Source organism: Schistocerca gregaria, chromosome 5 (genome assembly GCF_023897955.1).
Source record: "Schistocerca gregaria isolate iqSchGreg1 chromosome 5, iqSchGreg1.2, whole genome shotgun sequence".
Lineage (NCBI taxonomy): Eukaryota > Metazoa > Arthropoda > Insecta > Orthoptera > Acrididae > Schistocerca > Schistocerca gregaria.
In genome coordinates, this window is record NC_064924.1 from 418039638 (window position 1) to 418057554 (window position 17917).

Genomic DNA, 17917 nt, shown 5'->3' on the forward strand with positions numbered 1-17917 from the left:
TTCAACGAAGGTGATCGCTAAAGTCAAGTACTGGTTTAGTTCCTTGGTTGGAACAATGGGATCGGCGGCAGCTTCTACTTTGCCTACTCTACCCCAGATCACATAAGCTTTTCCATAGAGCATCTGGTCTCTATGTTATAGATCAATGTATTGGCATGTCTTAGAGTTAGATTGATTATGTTTGCTTTCTGCATTTAAACAATTTTATTTTCAAGTGTAGGAGGTCGTCTGTGAGTCCGATAAGGTACGAATTTCTTTTTGCTTGTGGATTTCGTGACAAATATATGCATGGGGGTCTCACTATAGACTGCATTATGGGTAGGTGCAGGCTGAAATATTGTTGCATTTGAAGAAGGAACTACACACTTGAATTTAACAGTGAAGGGAAAGAATAATTGTGTTAGTGTTCCTAGCATTATCTGTGTGATACTAAGTCGAATAGAATTTTGAAAGATCAGTTTTGAAACAGGCTATCCCACCTGCTTTGGAAGGTCTGTAGAGGATGCACTTTAGGCAATTTTTTAAGGGATTTGATATTTACGAATATGTATTTGTCTTGTTTGTTTTCATTAGAATTGGATGTGATTAGCATGGTCGGTAATAAGTCGAAGTGTTTGTATGTCATACTCCACCTCCTAATCTGTTACTTCTATGATGTCTTAGGACAGTGGAGTCTATATTTAGGGACCTGGAGAACACGCTTGGCTTGAACCAGGTGTCCAAGTTCGACAGAAGAAATACATGGATGTCCATATTCTGAAATATATGACGGAGTTCGTCGAAATCAGTGGAAAATGATGACCAACTACGTTCTACAATAACAATACAAACACGCTGATAGGAATAGTGACTGCATGAGCAGACAAGTTCCTAAGGCAACGACTTTATAAATTATTTGTAGTGCATTATTCCAGCCTTTATCCGCACCATTATCCTGTCATCTCTTGTTCACACCCTGTGTAGCCCAAATTCGGATATCAGATTATTCAAAATTTTTATCTTTCAGCGGTGAAATCCTCGCATATTTATAGGATTGTCTTCGTGAGTTTCTTAATCACTGTGACTGTTTCAGACTTTGTCGTATGTGATAAAAACTTCATGATTGTAGCTCTGGGTTTCGCAGATCAGAACTTCCTACATCTTACTCTATAGCTTCTGATTATAGAATTTTCTGCATGTGTATTTGTTCTCACTTTAAGCTTTTACAATGTAAAATGGCTATGTTAAAAGGAAATGTTTTAATTTTAGCGGTGTACTTGCAGTGCTGCGCAACAATATGATATCTACATTGCCTTCCCCTTGAAGAATTACAAGTGATGTTTGGTACCATTTTAGGAAAATGGAAGAAAAAGGAAAATTCCGCTACTGTCAACAGATAATTGTCATGGCTTCTGGCTCATCATCAACCCTGCAGACGTATAAAATCGAAGCATCCTACAGTGCGCCTGGAACAGTGTGAGCCAGGAAGTCGATCAAAATCGCCATCAATCGATGCAGAAATTCGAGAAATAATTTCTCGTGAACTATCCTCACCAATGTCTGCTTCCACCTCGGATGAAGGTATCCTCTCAAGCACTATCCAGCCCGCTATTCTCGTCAGGTTCTGAACCAAGTCCTGATTTATTTCTTTTGTGGTGCCCTCACTCTCAACTGCTTTTCATTTGCAACAGTCAATAAGTAATTTTTTAATTATTATAAAGCCGTTCACATTAATATGTGACATTAGATGTAGAGCATTTAAAAATTATTTGCAGTACAAATTAAAAAGTTTTCGGCCACCGAAATGGCTGTCTGCCGTTCGTCTGATGCATGGACGAGTGTAAATAACATTAGTTTGGGAAGAGTGAACAAAGTCATACCTTTTAGAGTGCTAGCACTTCGAAGACAGACAGATTGCAGAAAACATCTTAAACTGGGTAAAGTCTGTTATCCCAAATACAATATCAATTTTAAAATCACCTCCATAACAACAGCAAAAGTGTCAGATACGAAATTAAATGCCATACTTTTAAAACTTCCACGTGCCTTATGCTTTGCATATTCTTTAAACCTCACTGCACTGTACGTAATTCAGAAGCCAATACAGAAAACGGTTGATGAGTTCAAATTAATTGCTAGGTTGCCTGATAAGGAACCCTTTGCTTTAAGTAAACTTGCTGAAATGCAAGAAAGTTTAAAAAAAGACCAGCTGAAATTGAAACAAGATGTCCCAGCCAGGTGGAACTACTTATGAAATGTTGAAAAGATTTAATTTAAATGACGATCCCATAGTTTCTTACCTTACTATTTTAGGTGGAAAATCGAAATTTAAAAGATACAGACTGGGAGATAATGCAACAGGCTTTACAGATTTTGAAAGTTTTTGATGAGGTAACAGAGGAGGTGCCTTCACGAAAAGTCTCAGTTTCGATAGTAAAAATCTTGCCAAGTTTAATGGAATGGAAAATAAAACCTTTTAAGGACAAAAATGAATATCTTCAAGAAAGAAAGTTAGTTAGGGGGTTATCGGAGTGGTTTGGTGTTCTCTCCAGCAACGAAATGATTAGTCAGGCAACATAACTGGACCCCTGACTCAGAGGGCAAGGCTTTTCAGATGGCAAAACATTTCAGGACTGCTACGTGAAGGCTGTTGCAGAAATGAAAGCGTTGGTTGTCTCAACCAGTTACCACCATAACACATGAGACTTCTTCAGCCTGGTAGTAGTTCAGTGAAACTATTAGTCAACTTCCGGCAAGTCACAAATCGGAAAATGCAGCAACTGACGAATTGGACAATTATTTATTGGAGGGGTATTTGCCTAGAAACAGCGATCCCTTAAACTGGTAGGAAACAAAAAAAATTGCTGCAGTCAGTGCCTAAAGCTCTAAAAGTATTATGTATCACAGCATAATAAGTGAACTGTGAAAGAATACTTTCAAAAGCAAGACAAATATACACTGAGAAGAGAAAGAGACTCACATCGACTAAAATGGGTCAAATTTTGTTCATAAGTGATAATACTAATTAATTTACCTTTTATGGGAATGTATGCCATAATACTGACTGTTAATGATGATTGCAGGTACACTTTAGTTGCAGTTGTTATAATACTTATATTGTCTTTTTTTCCAATAAAAATATTAAAATATAAAACGAATCAGTCTTCATTTTAAAAATTTTTCCACTTGATAAAAAATACTTACGATTTTGTTGTAATATTTATAGCTTTTACAGTAGACAAAATTCAAAACTTTTGTATCTGAAAATTACTAAGGACATACCACAAAATTATTGCTCCTCTTCAAATGTTCTTTCAAAATAGGACCACATCGGATAAAAATACAGGTTTAGTGACTGGAATTAAAAAGGTGCTGTACCTTCCTTTTACTTATTTTTGTGGGTGAATAGTGAGTGGTGAGTCATGAAAAATAACTAGTTCATTCCAGTGACTGAATAGTTCTGATACAATCTCTGAAAAGAACAGTTTTTTTCCCATTTCTTCCAAATTGGTCCCTCCAACTCTAGTGTTGAAGCATGTTGCTGCATGTTGCTGCATGAGAAGGACTGTGATTGTTGTTCAGTGGCATACACATCAAGGTCCTTGACTCTGGCAGAAGCTAAGTATTGTATTTACGAATTACAGCCCCCTGTTATCCTCATTGGGCTCAAGAAGTTTAAGTTTTGTCTAGAACGTCGTGATGTTATGCTCGAAAACGACAGTCAGGCCCTTAGTTGAGTATTAACTTGTTCTCCCAAAACTGGTCTTATTGCTCACTGAGTGGTGGGAATGTAGGCAGACCGCTTTTCCCTCAGGCACATTGGGGGTCACAAAAATTTAGTTGCCGACACTGTTAGGATAATGTCGACGAGGAAGGTGAAGAACACGTACACTCTGGAGAGTTGGAGGAGGTTTATGGTGTGTTTGCTGTGTTGACTGAAATACGCTTCCTGTTCAGTGATGCGCAGGAGTGGCTAGAGCAAGAGCCGGATTTAGACCCTATTGAATGGAGAGCTGTGGCAGGGGAAGACGTTCTGACTTATGTTTTACAAAAGGGATTGCTATGTTATTGCACGTGGGTAACGGAAGCTTAAGGACTTGTCTCCCTCAACACTTGGTTCCAGCTGCATTTCATTGCTACCCCGAGCCTGTAGTAGGGAGCCCTCAGAGGTTACTGGGCAAGTGCCAGGCTTGCAATATTGTTAGACCTATTCTGACAGCTGTAGGGGGCTTCTTCAGTCCACCTGTCCTAAAGGTCTCATCCACCGACTATTCATTACATACAATGGACCACTGCCTTGTACCAAAGGTGGGCACGAGGATGTTTTTGTAGCTGTGCATGGCTTTTCACATTTTATTTAGTTCATACCCAATGGTAGGGCAATGGCAGTAGACATTATTCGTCGTTTAACTAGAATTTTTTCCTTGGTTGAACCTCTCAATGTGCTTCTTAGCGACAACAATTCTGCGTTTTTATTTCAGGAGTTCCATAAATTCTGCTTTCAGCATGGCATCACTTATACCACCACCACGCTTTTTTACCCTCAGCCATCCTTGGCTGAGATAGTTAACCATAATCTAAAGGCCGCATTGATTATTTTTCATGCTGGCGTCCAGACTAAGTGGGACTCTAATTACCTTTGTTAAAATTACCTTTCGACACTGCCAACCAATAGGCTCATCAGACAGCTCCAGCTGCCCTATATCTTCCTATTCTGTGTATCTGCCATTCTAATGTCTGGTTCATAAATGATTTGTTGTTAGAAAAGAGGACCAGAGACTATCCAGCACAACTGGAAGAGGGCTAAGTTAAATATAGAGCATGTACACTACAGAGAAGCAGTGCGATACAACAGAGGTCGGCGTCCATGAAACATTAAAGCCTAGGGACTTGCTATTCATTAAAGATGTCAATGCTCATCCTCAAATCTATAAAAACCTCTGGCAGGAACTATTTACCCAGGTTGCAGGGGGCTATCATCTACTTGAGAAACTGACCCCTGCCACTCTTCTGTTAGAAAATCCTTCTACTGGGAGGAACTAATTACTGAAATTTTTTCTTTGAGATAACTGTGTATATGATTTAGAAGTATCTGGTGTTGCCGGTATGTGTCAGTACATACTGCATCACGTCCAGATTGTTGGGCAATGTCCAGGTTTCAGTCCTGCTCCCAAAGGCATTACCGGTCATCAGCATCGTGGCTCATGGTCTGATCATTGTGTATCTAGTACCGCATTATTGAACTTATGGTTTTGTTGTTAATGGCACACTGAAGAACAATAAATCGTTTTATCATGTGAACGATGTTCAGTTTCCCCGATTCCTTCCTTCCCTCCCTAAGTAAGCATCACAGGTTGGCTGCCTTTCACACTCTCATGCACATGTATTTTCCCCAACGGCCGGATACGGGGACTAGATAAGTTACTAATTAAAAAGGTCTGATTAGCGGCGTATTTCCATTCTTCCTGCGCTGTCCAAAGCCTACCAGTTAACAAACTACTTAACTACAAGCAACCTACTACAGAAATACCTATCAGGTTTCTGTAAATATTGTAGCACAACATCTACTTTCATAAAGGTAACAGATGACCTGAAGCTTGCCATGGATGGACAGGAAGCGACTATCATGTGCATCTTTAGAGAAGCTTTTGACACTGTCGACTTTAACATTTTCTTGCCACACTTAGCCGCCAAAATTGGTCGTCAAGTACGGTGTAACACTTACACTCGTACCTGGCGTCTCGCCAGCCATGTGTTGTGAGCAGCACCACAATGTCACCATTAATGCAAATAGTATCAGGCGTTCTCCGTGGCTCGGTATTAAGTCCTATACCTTTTTCATCGTACGTGAATAATGTGTGGTCAGTTTTATCCTACTAGAAAGACTACATATATATTGATGGCTGCCGGAAAGTGTGGCCGAGTGGTTCTAGGCGTTACAGTCTGGAAACGCGCGACCACTACGGTCGCAGGTTCCAATCCTTCCTCAGGCATCGACAAGTCTGATGTCCTTAGCTTAGTTAGATTTAAGTATTTGTAAGTTATAAGGGACTGATGACCTCAAAAGTTAAGTCCATAGTGCTCAGAGTCATTTGAACTATTTGTTGATGGCCTTCAGTTGTATCTAAGTGCAAAACCGATAAACATGAAGGCAACTATCGAGAATTTTAGTACAGACCTGTGTGCACAGTAGAAATGGGTACAGAATCTAGGGTTCAAGCTGAACACATCCCAAACCCAAGTGCTAGAGGTTGGTCATTCTAGGCCCATTAGCCTGAAGTTATCACGTGGACGTGCCAGACAGGAATTACCCCAGTGGAGGAATAGGGAAGGGCACCCTACCTTCCTGGAGCCGGGTAAATGATTGTGTATGATGCCACAATCAAATCACAAATGTAACAAGAATGGACAGAGTAAGGAATGTAGAGATTAGAAAGGACCTTAAACAACAAAGTATGAGAGAAGAAATTGAAAGAAAGAGATTAAGATGGTATGGGCATGTTAAGAGGATGCATGGGCAGAGACTCCCCAAAATTATGGAAGAACTAAAGATGGATGGGAAAAGACCTAGAAGGCACCCAAGAACATGGTGGAATGTGGGAGTGCGAATACCTGTAGAAAGGAGAGTTGTGACCTGGCAGGAAGTGGAGGAAAAAAGTGGTGGGAGGACCGAGCCGAATGGAGAGGACTCGTCAACGCCCAGACCCAGCAGTATCTGGAGCCTGATTCGGATATAGATAGATAGATATAGAAGGAAATGTGGTTAACGAATTTGATAAGAATTTTATAAACTAATGAATAACTCGATTTTTGGTAAAGCAATGGAAAATAGTAGAAACAGACATTGTTAAATTAATAACATATATGAAACAGTACACATATCACATTTCAAATCCCAAATTATGACCGTACTACCAACTTCTCAGAAAATCTAGCATCTAGCATCTAGCAAAAAAAAAAATAGTAAAATTCAATGAATCAATTTATATTGGGATGTGTACATAGATATTTCGAAAATAAAATTTCCACTTTTCACTATAATGCAATGGAAGACAAATATGGTAAATTTTGGAATTATTTTGCATCGATACCGACTCTTTTATCTATGATATAAGAACCAATGACTCTTATGACGACTTGAAACCGATAGTAAACGATTTTGACGCAAGTGATTACCCAAAAAATAATATTTGTGAAATTCTGCAACAAACAAGAAATTTACAAAGAAAATGAAAGTTGAAAATTGTGGAAAAAATTTCCTGATATGGTAAGTTTTGATGAATTTTCAAATGTGTTTTACAAAGAAATTTTCTACAAAAAACGTTAAGCATTTGACTATACTTACTTTTATGTTTTTGATAATTGAAATATTTTCTTTCTTTTTTTGGCGGTTTGTAGCCACATTTGTGAATATATTTTTACTTCTTATTTACAAATTTCACAACCGAACATTTCTATTCCAGTTATTACAACGTTTTTTTTCTAAGTTATTTTTGCTGTATTCTTTCACTTCTATTTTATAGAATCATTACATCCCATTTTTGAAGGGAAATTCTGTTTTGTTTTTTATTTCATTATTAATTTCTTGTATATGTTTATGTACGGACAAATCTCTTTATATATATATATATATATATATATATATATATATATATATAATTAAGAAGACAAATATTTAATAAAATTTAAAAAACAAAAGTTTAATAAATTTTATTACATAAAATGGAAGGGTTTGGTGCAGAAATGGTGTAAACCAGAAATACCAGTTTTTGTGACCTCATTACATTGTTTTTATAGCTTATTATTTTTTTCTACTTCTTTTGGGTGCCATTCAGGAGTAAAATATTAGTGGTGAAACTTGCGGAGAGCACCTGCTGTGTCAGCATCTATAAATGATCCACAAAGTAAAAGATGTAATCCTATTCTCACAGATGCTGGAAATGATGAATAAATGCCAAGTACCTCAGCTAAAACAACAGTTACTGTTGTTGAAGGAGATGAAATTGCTTATCTGGATGCGAGTATCAACTTTATTAATGTTGAAGATGACCCTCCTTCCATTAAAAAAAAAGGGAAGGAAGAGAATGAGCAATTCTGATTTGTGGAAACGGAATGGGAAGAAGATTGACTGTGTAACTGGCAAGTACAAGAAGTTTAGTTTCTATTACTGCAATTTTTCCTAAAAACTGTAAGGTTAACACTCCCAAAGAAGACATGCAGTACAATTTTCAAAGGTTCTCTTTTATTGGCAAAGAAGGTGAATTAGCTCAGAAAAGGTTTATCTGTGATTGCTGCAACAGATAATGAAGAAGCAGTCATGTAGTACAACAGAATCACATCATGCATTCATTCGTACATACACTTTATTACATAAACATATTACTAATGTTAATATGTGCAAACTTACTGTCTAAACTCCTTTCAAATTTCGTCTGGTCGGCTAGATTGTTGCTGTTACTTCTTACAAACAAAAGGGAGGAGTAGGTTCAGATAATCGTAGTAAATATGAACATGGAGCCAGACGTCCTGCGGAAGTTAAGCGTCAAGCTAAAGAACATATAGAATCATTCCCAAGGTGCCACTCACACTATTCCAGAAAGGACAATCCAAATGGAGAATACCTAAATCCGGAACTGAACACTGCAAAAGTGCATCGTTTGTATTTGGATTGTTGTAAAGAACGAGATTACACCCCAGTGAAGGAATCCTTTTACTGTCAGGTATTTACTTCATCTTTCAATCTTTTGTCCCATCCACCGCATTCTGATGCCTGTAAAAGCTGTGAAATTAGAAGAAAACCGGAGTAGCAGCTTCATCTGATGAAAATGAAAATAAAATGCAAGAACTACACCTTCAAAGAGCTCAACAACTGAGGTCCCAAATGAAGGAAGATCTGATCTTGAGATGTGTGTTATGGCGTTTGGTTTGTGGAATGTTCTTTCACTGTCCTAAACTCCCGGTTTCCGAAATATACTGTCTATGGCAGTTAAGCTACTTCAATTTCTGTATCCACAATCAAGTGTAAGACGAAGCTTCTATGTATTTCTGGACAAAGACACAAGCAGACAGGGGATCGCAAAAAGTTGCTTCATGTATTTTTCATTATGTGAAAAATGTTCCTTTGCATGTAAATTAACTGGTCTGCTATAGTGGCAGTTGTGGGGAACAAAATCGAAATTTCACTCAGTCTTTCATGTTGCTGTATGTTGTCACTAATCCACAGATCAGTGTTAAGACAACTGAGCTGAAATTTTTAGTTTTAGGGCACTCTTTCATTGTCTGTGAGCAGGATTTCTCATAAATAAATAATGACATGAAGAAATAACGATATATTTTTGATGATGAAAGTCTTATTAGTGTTATTGTGGTGGCAAAGAAGCAAGGAAACATATTTCAAGTCACTCACGTACACGAAGATGGTTTTAAAAGCATCAAACCTCTGAAAAGTATATTAATAATATATGGATGGTGACAAAATCAACTGGCTGAAGATAGAGAGGCTGAAATTTCACAAGAAATAATCTTTTGAAATCGATTTCCCTGAAACAGTAAATCGAGATACGCCATACAGGTCCATGAATAGAAAGAAAACCAGAAAAGGACGTCAAATATATCAACCAAGTTGTATCACTATTTTGAAGTTGTCTGAGGTGAATAACCTACAATAACACATGCTAAAGCTAAAGATTTAAGGAAGCTGATGAAATAGGTTCTTCCCATCACAGATTTTTTGTAGCGTTTATTATTCACACATTCAGAGTCTGATACAGACAGATCTTTGAGTGGAGAAGGCTGAAGTGAGTAATTGCTTGTTTACTTGGTGACATGTCTAGATACTTCCATATTGTTACCTTAAAAAGTTACATTATTTTTGAGTACTAATGTCAGTAAAGAAAGAAGTCGTACTTTGTATCTGATGTTTGTAGCGAAATGTGAAATAAATGTTGTTTATTTCCTTTAATAGATAGAGTTTATTTAATTTCAATAGCGTTATTTCTATAATTGTTTTACAACCATGATAATGTGGGTTACTTCATTCTGGCAGTAAATACATATTTTGTTTGTAGAGACCAACAATGACCTATAAGAGTACAAAAATATTTAATATACCAAAAAGTTTCAAATTTTTCTTGGGGGTAAAATGGAGTAACACATAATTTTGGCACTGAAAATGCAGTTTTTAAGTTCATTTAAAAAGCAAATATTTAGATTTAATGATATCACTGCAAGTACAAAGAAAAATTTTTGCAGCAGTAATAGTTAATTTATACCGTTTTTTCAACTTTCACTCTTTTTTTTAAAAAAAGGGAACTTGTTGGTTATACCATTTCTGCAGCAAACCCTTCAGTTGATAAGGCTTTAAATACATTAAATGAAAGAAACATAAAAATAGATTATTACCTCATATTGTTCCTCCAAAAACTTATGAAAATTTAAGGCCTATTTTGGTTGTTTTGAGCTTACATGATAATAAGTTTGAAAATGGTTATGACATTATGGAGCACAAGTTAATGTTCTTGAAAAACAATTAATTACTCTTAGAAGTCCAAACTGTGAAGAAATTTTTAGAAGAAATTATGTACTAAATTCAATAAATTTATTCCAAAGAATGAATGAAATGTATCATATTGTCTGTTATCGAAATTATTTCAATACTTGCATTAATTATTTACAAGAAGTAGTAATTGATGGGTCAATCAATCTCGTGTCTTTCACAGCTGAAGCCATGTCCAGACTATGTCCAGTCTTAACACTGGCAACTATGTATGTGTCTTGATAATATTTCTTAGAAAATAAAACTGAATTTCTAAGTACCTTCTTCATATTTAAATTTTATATAACATTTTTAGAAATATCTAATTCAATTAATAAAAATTTAAATTCTCAAATATGTCTGACACAAATTCTTCTTATTAACTTTCATTTTAATATCAAAATATACTCTACCTTCTTTAATAAAACAATAAGCATTATGAATATTATGTCCAATACCAGACATGTTCAAATTTTCAGTAACAAAATCCATTTACATAAAAATATAATTTTATTTTCAGTGATTGATTTGTTGTGTGAATGAGCAAATCCTAACTATTAAACATATACTTTATTACCTTTCCTTTTCAAAACTATTTCAACTAGACAAACGTCTGGCTGACTGGTTTTTGACAGATCTTGTTCATAAAATTCATTTTCCTTCTCCTTTAAAATCTATTAATCTGTATGTTATTGAATTAGAAAGAACTAACACCTTCAATTCCAAATATTTCTGTTGAGTAATTGACAATATATGTTTTCTCAAAGACTTATTGTAATTTACTTATTCTAACCTTATCACCTATTTTATACTTGCTGTTGGCATCTGGTAAAACTGTACATAAACAGTTTTCAATAATTTTGTTTCATTTGGTTTACATCTTTTGGTTTCCTTTTTATTGCTGAATATTTTTGTGTTATTAATTTTTTGCATGTTTTGTGTTATATTTACCAACTAAATTTTTGATTAAATCAATCCATTTCTTATTTCCTCTTAAGTCAAAATTTTTCCACATCTTTACTCTCAGTGTTCTATCAAATCTTTTAACATCAGATGTTTTTGATGCAGAAAAAAGTTGAGAGACGATTAATATCATACTTTTTTATCAGATCTTGAAATTCGGTGTCATAAAGTTCTTTACTGTTATCTGTTTGTAATTTTATCGATTTTCTGGCAACAGCAAAAGTGGCCTTCGGACTGGAGACTGCCAAAGCAGTGTTGATACTGTGTCCTTATTTAGCTTTGAATCTTTTTCAAAAGCATCGACTACATTCTGACCTGCCTTACCTCTAACTGGAATTGGCCAAGTATATTTTGAAGAAAAACATCAATAACAGTTAATAAATGTGATTATCCTTTATTTATTTTGGCTATCCATGTATACAGATAAAAATGTTTAACTTTTAAAATATTAATCCACCCTTTCATAATGATTTTATTCTAAAGTAAGTTTACCACACATAAGTAATTCACCTCAAACAGGTATGGGTTTAACAGACTGATTTCAAATTAAAATTATTAAACCTTTTTTTTCCATTTCAAGTGATAGATTACTGAATTGCATTGGACATAAAAAAATTACATATTTCAGGGATATTGTCTCTTTTTAACTCTATTTTAAAAGCAGTAGGTGACAGGTCACAATCCACATTGGCCACAAATAATATACTTCTTGATATTTACATCATACCCAAATGTGTGCTTTAATATATTACCACCCATAACAAAACGAAATCTCAGTTTGTTTGTCACACATTCTTTTTTGAAGATTATTTGATTGACTTATGTATAGTGTTAAATCTGCCTTTGAGTAATAATCTGAAAAAAAGTTTTCTCTTTCCTTTTTTTATAAGGCAATTAGTTACATCAATTTTTACAAAGCTGATTAATTTTTTGCTATAAGTCTATTTCATCATCATCATCATCATCATCATCATCATCATCATCATCAGTTAAGACTGATTATGCCTTTCAGCGTTCAGTCTGGAGCATAACCCCCTTACAAAATTCCTCCACGATCCCCTATTCAGTGCTAACATTGATGCCTCTTCTGATGTTAAACCCATTACTTCAAAATCATTCTTAACCGAATCCAGGTACCTTCTCCTTGGTCTGCCCTGACTCCTCCTACCCTTTACTGCTGAACCTATCAGTCTCTTGGGTAACCTTGCTTCTCCAATGCGTGTAACATGAACCCACCATCTAAGCCTGTTCGCCCTGACTGCTACATCTATAGAGCTCATTCCCAGTTTTTCTTTACTTTACTCATTGTGAACACCCTCCTGCCATTGTTCCCATCTACTAGTACCTGCAATCATCCTAGCTACTTTCATATCGGTAACCTCAACCTTGTTGATAAGGTAACCTGAATCCACCCATCTTTCGCTCCCATACAACAAAGTTGGTCGAAAGATTGAACAATGCACAGATAACTTAGTCTTGGTACTGACTTCCTTCTTGCAGAAGAGAGTAGATCGTAGCTGAGCACTCACTGCATTAGTTTTGCTACACCTCGCTTCCAGTTCTTTCACTATGTTGCCATCATGTGAGAATATGCATCATAAGTACTTGAAACCGTCCACCTGTTCCTTACTCATGTCCTAATTCATGAACCATGGGCAATGTATGAGTGGCCAAGTAAGTGGTCCCGACAGTCGGGATACCAGTTACTTTGGAATAAGTCTGGGCATCTTGGTCATATTCTGAGGTGTGGTCAGCATTGTGCTCATATGGAAAAGACTACCAAATCCACCGGTTAGTCCCTCAACCGTTAGGGGTAAAACCCAATGGGACTTGGGGCAAGTAAGGCTAGCATCCCGCTTCCCTGGTATTTTAAATATGATGCTGGCAACAGTCAGAGCAAAATGCCTCGGACCTTTGGAGGTGACAGAGTCCCACCTCTAACTGACAAACCAGGGACTTCTAAGATACGACTTGGCAAACAAATGGTAATGATATGGGGAGCTATTAATATCAGTGGGGGCTACTCTGGGAAGAAGGTAGAACTGGCAGATGCTGCAAGTAAGATTGGGCTGGACGTTTTAGCTGTTAGTGACATTTGGGTAAGGGGTGAGAAAGAAGAGGAAGTGGGAGAATACAAGGTCTACCTGTCAGGAGTCAAAGCAGGAATAGCACAATGGGGTGTAGGGCTTTACATCAGGAAAGAAATGGAACCCAGCGTAATTGCAATAAGGTATGTAAACGAACGACTGATGTGGATAGATTTGACAGTGTCTGGCAAGAAAATTTGGATTGTGTCAGTATATTCGCATTGTGAGGCACTTATCAAGATAAGATGGATAGTTTTCATGAGGCACTCAGTGATGTAGTTAGAGTAAAGGACAAGGACAGTGTTCTGCTCATGGGTGATTTTAACGCCAGGATTGGAAATCGAACAGAAGGGTATCAAAAGGTTATGGGTAAATTTGGAGAGGATATGGAGGCCAACAGAAACGGGAAACAACTCTTGGATTTCTGTGCCAGTATGGGATTAGTTATCACAAACTCCTTTTTTTAATCATAAGAACATTCACTGGTATACTTGGGAAGGCAGGGGAACCAGATCTGTCATTGATTATATAATAACAGATCAGGAATTCAGGAAGGCTGTGAGGGACACATATGTATTCAGAGGATTCTTTGATGACACCGATCATTATTTAATCTGCAGTGAAATTGGGATTGTGAGGCCGAAAGTGCAGGAGGTCAGGTCCATATGTAGGAGGATGAGAGTGGAGAAACTTCAGGATAAGGAAATCAGGAACAAGTACATAACAGCGATCTCAGAAATGTACCAGTTAGTTGAATGAAGTGAATTGCAGTCATTGGAAAAGGAATGGACAAGGTACAGGGACACAGTTCTAGAAGTTGCTAAAGAATGTCTTGGAAGAGTAGTGTGTAAAAGTAGGATGAAGCAAACAGCTTGGTGGAATGACACAGTCAAGGCAGCCTGTAAAAGGAAAAAGAAGGCGTATCAAAAATGGCTACATACTAGAACTCAGGTAGACAGAGAAAGTTATGTTGAAGAAAGAAACGAAGCCAAACAGATAATTGCATCATCCAAGAAGAAATCTTAGGAAGATTTTGGAAACAGGTTGGAGACTATGGGTCAAGCTGCTGGAAATCCATTCTGGAGTGTAATTAGCAGTCTTCGAAAGGGAGGTAAGAAAGAAATGACAAGTACTTTGGACAGGTCAGGAAAACTGCTGGTGAATCCTGTGGTTGCCTTGGGCAGATGGAGGAAATATTTTGAAGAGTTGCTCAATGTAGGTTAAAATACGATCAGTAATGTTTCAGATTTCGAGGTAGAATGGGATAGGAATGACGATGGAAATAACATCACATTTGAGGAAGTCAGCCAGCAGTTAGAGTTGATGCTAAACACAGATCATGGTTCAGAGTAGTTTCAGGGGTAAGACAAGGCTGCAACCTGTCTCCACTGTTGTTCATATTATTTATGGATCATATGTTGGAAACAATAGACTGGCTGGGTGAGATTAAGATATGTGAACACAAAATAAGCAGTCTTGCATATGCAGATGACTTAGTTGTGATAGCAGATTCGATCGAAAGTTTGCAAAGTAATATTTCAGAGCTAGATCAGAAATGTAAGGACTATGGTATGAAGATTAGCATCTCCGAAACGAACGTAATATCAGTGGGAAAGATATATAGACCGATTGAGTGCGAAATAGGAGGAACAAAGTTAGAACAGGTGGACGGTTTCAAGTTCTTAGGATGCACATTCTCACATGATGGCAACATAGTGAAAGAACTGGAAGCGAGGTGTAGCAAAGCTAATGCAGTGAGCGCTCAGCTATGATCTACTCTCTTCTGCAAGAAGGAAGTCAGTACCAAGACTAAGTTATCTGCGCACCATTCAATCTTTCGACCAACTTTGTTGTATGGGAGCGAAAGCTGGGTGTAGGTTACGGATATGAAAGTAGCTAGGATGATTGCAGGTACTAGTAGATGGGAACAATGGCAGGAGTGTGTCCACAATGAGGAAATCAAAGAAAAAATGGGAATGAACTCTATAGATGTAGCAGTCAGGGCGAACAGGCTTAGATGGTGGGGTCATGCTACATGCATGGGAGAAGCAAGGTTACCCAAGAGACTCATGGGTTCAGCAGTAGAGGGTAAGAGGAGTCGGGGCAGACCAAGGAGAAGGTACCTGGATTCGGTTAAGAATGATTTTGAAGTAATAGGTTTAACATCAGAAGATGCACCAATGTTAGCACTGAATAGGGGATCATGGAGGAATTTTGTAAGGGGGTTATGCTCCAGACTGAACGCTGAATGGCATAATCAGTCTTAAATGATGATGGTATGCCAAATTTTGATACTATTCAGAATTTAGAAACAGCTATAAGCAATGAAACTGACAATTTGATTCACTCAAGCATATCAATTCTAACAGTTATTTTGAAAATGTTTTAATAATTTTTTCCTGTATAAGTGAATAAGATTGAATGTTATCCGTTTTATCTTTCCCCATTAATGAAAAAACAAAGAATAATATAAATATTCCAGACAAGAAAATCGAAATCAATTTTAATATTGAAGATGGACAGATTCATCTTTATCATTCTCAACTTTAAATGGATTCAGTATTATTGGATTGAGGAAACTTACAACAAAAAATTCAATAAGAAATTAATCGATAGTTATCTGGCAAAATTGGTCGACATTATTACAATTAAAAAAGGAAACAATATTCTGTCTAGAACAGATTATCCAGTTGTTTATTTATCAATTCTTATTCAATTGACTTCACCTCTGTCAATTGAATGAACTATGGAAGGACAAATTCTTAATAATGCAGAAATAAAATGAAAGGAAAACAAAGTACTGTATCCATTAGAAATATCTTGTTGGAATTTTTAAAGATATTGAAGAACTAATGCGGAAGGGAGATTTAACAGTAATTTTCACTTGGCGTTTTAAGTTTCTGATGGTCCTAGCATAACCAAACTGGAGTAGAAGATGTTACCCCACTACCAAAACAAGATAAAATTGTCATAGAATCGCTGGAAATCCATGATCCATTCGTTGAATATAAATATGAACCAAAAAAACTGAAAAATCCAAAAATTCCAGTTTCTTTCTTTGAACCACAAACCATAGCTACTGCTGGAATAAGTGGAAATTTTTTTAACTAGATACTACTAATTATTATAATTCTATATAATTTGATATTCCTTTCTCTATTTTTCAAATTAATCGAAAAAGTGTCTGATTTTCTTAATTCGATCATGTTAAATAAAAAGTATCAAAATAAAAAATTGAACAAAGCTTTTCCTCAAGATTTATAGGATCTTGATGCAATGAATAACTTTTTAAAAGCTTATAACACTTTATGTGATTTTACAGGAATAACACAAATAACGATGTTAAAATAAGTTCCTTAAATTTTATTGAAAATTATCCATGTCATAAATATGACTAGATGAATGACGTTACAACTACACAAAGACAATGATGAAATTATGTGCTCTGTTAATGAAAACACATGGAATGATCCATTTGTGTATGTAATTATGCATGGTATAAAGAATTTAACTTATGATTCACAACATTGGATATTAACTGAAAATGATTAATCTGAAAAAAATAATCCATTTTTATAAATAAAAAAGCGAAAACAATGAACATGAATGACAGCCTTGAAAATCTGTTAAGAGAACTTAATAGTCGGAGTGTGTCTAAATTAACATAAATGAAAAATACACTCCTGGAAATGGAAAAAGAACACATTGACACCGGTGTGTCAGACCCACCATACTTGCTCCGGACACTGCGAGAGGGCTGTACAAGCAATGATCACACGCACCGCACAGCGGACACACCAGGAACCGCGGTGTTGGCCGTCGAATGGCGCTAGCTGCGCAGCATTTGTGCACCGCCGCCGTCAGTGTCAGCCAGTTTGCCGTGGCATACGGAGCTCCATCGCAGTCTTTAACACTGGTAGCATGCCGCGACAGCGTGGATGTGAACCGTATGTGCAGTTGACGGACTTTGAGCGAGGGCGTACAGTGGGCATGCAGGAGGCCGGGTGGACGTACCGCCGAATTGCTCAACACGTGGAGCGTGAGCTCTCCACAGTACACCGATGTTGTCGCCAGTGGTCGGCGGAAGGTGCACGTGCCCGTCGACCTGGCACCGGACCGCAGCGACGCACGGATGCACGCCAAGACCTTAGGATCCTATGCAGTGCCGTAGCGGACCGCACCGCCACTTCCCAGCAAATTAGGGACACTGTTGCTCCTGGGGTATCGGCGAGGACCATTCGCACCGTCTCCATGAAGCTGGGCTACGGTCCCGCACACCGTTAGGCCGTCTTTCGCTCACGCCCCAACATCGTGCAGCCCGCCTCCAGTGGTGTCGCGACAGGCGTGAATGGAG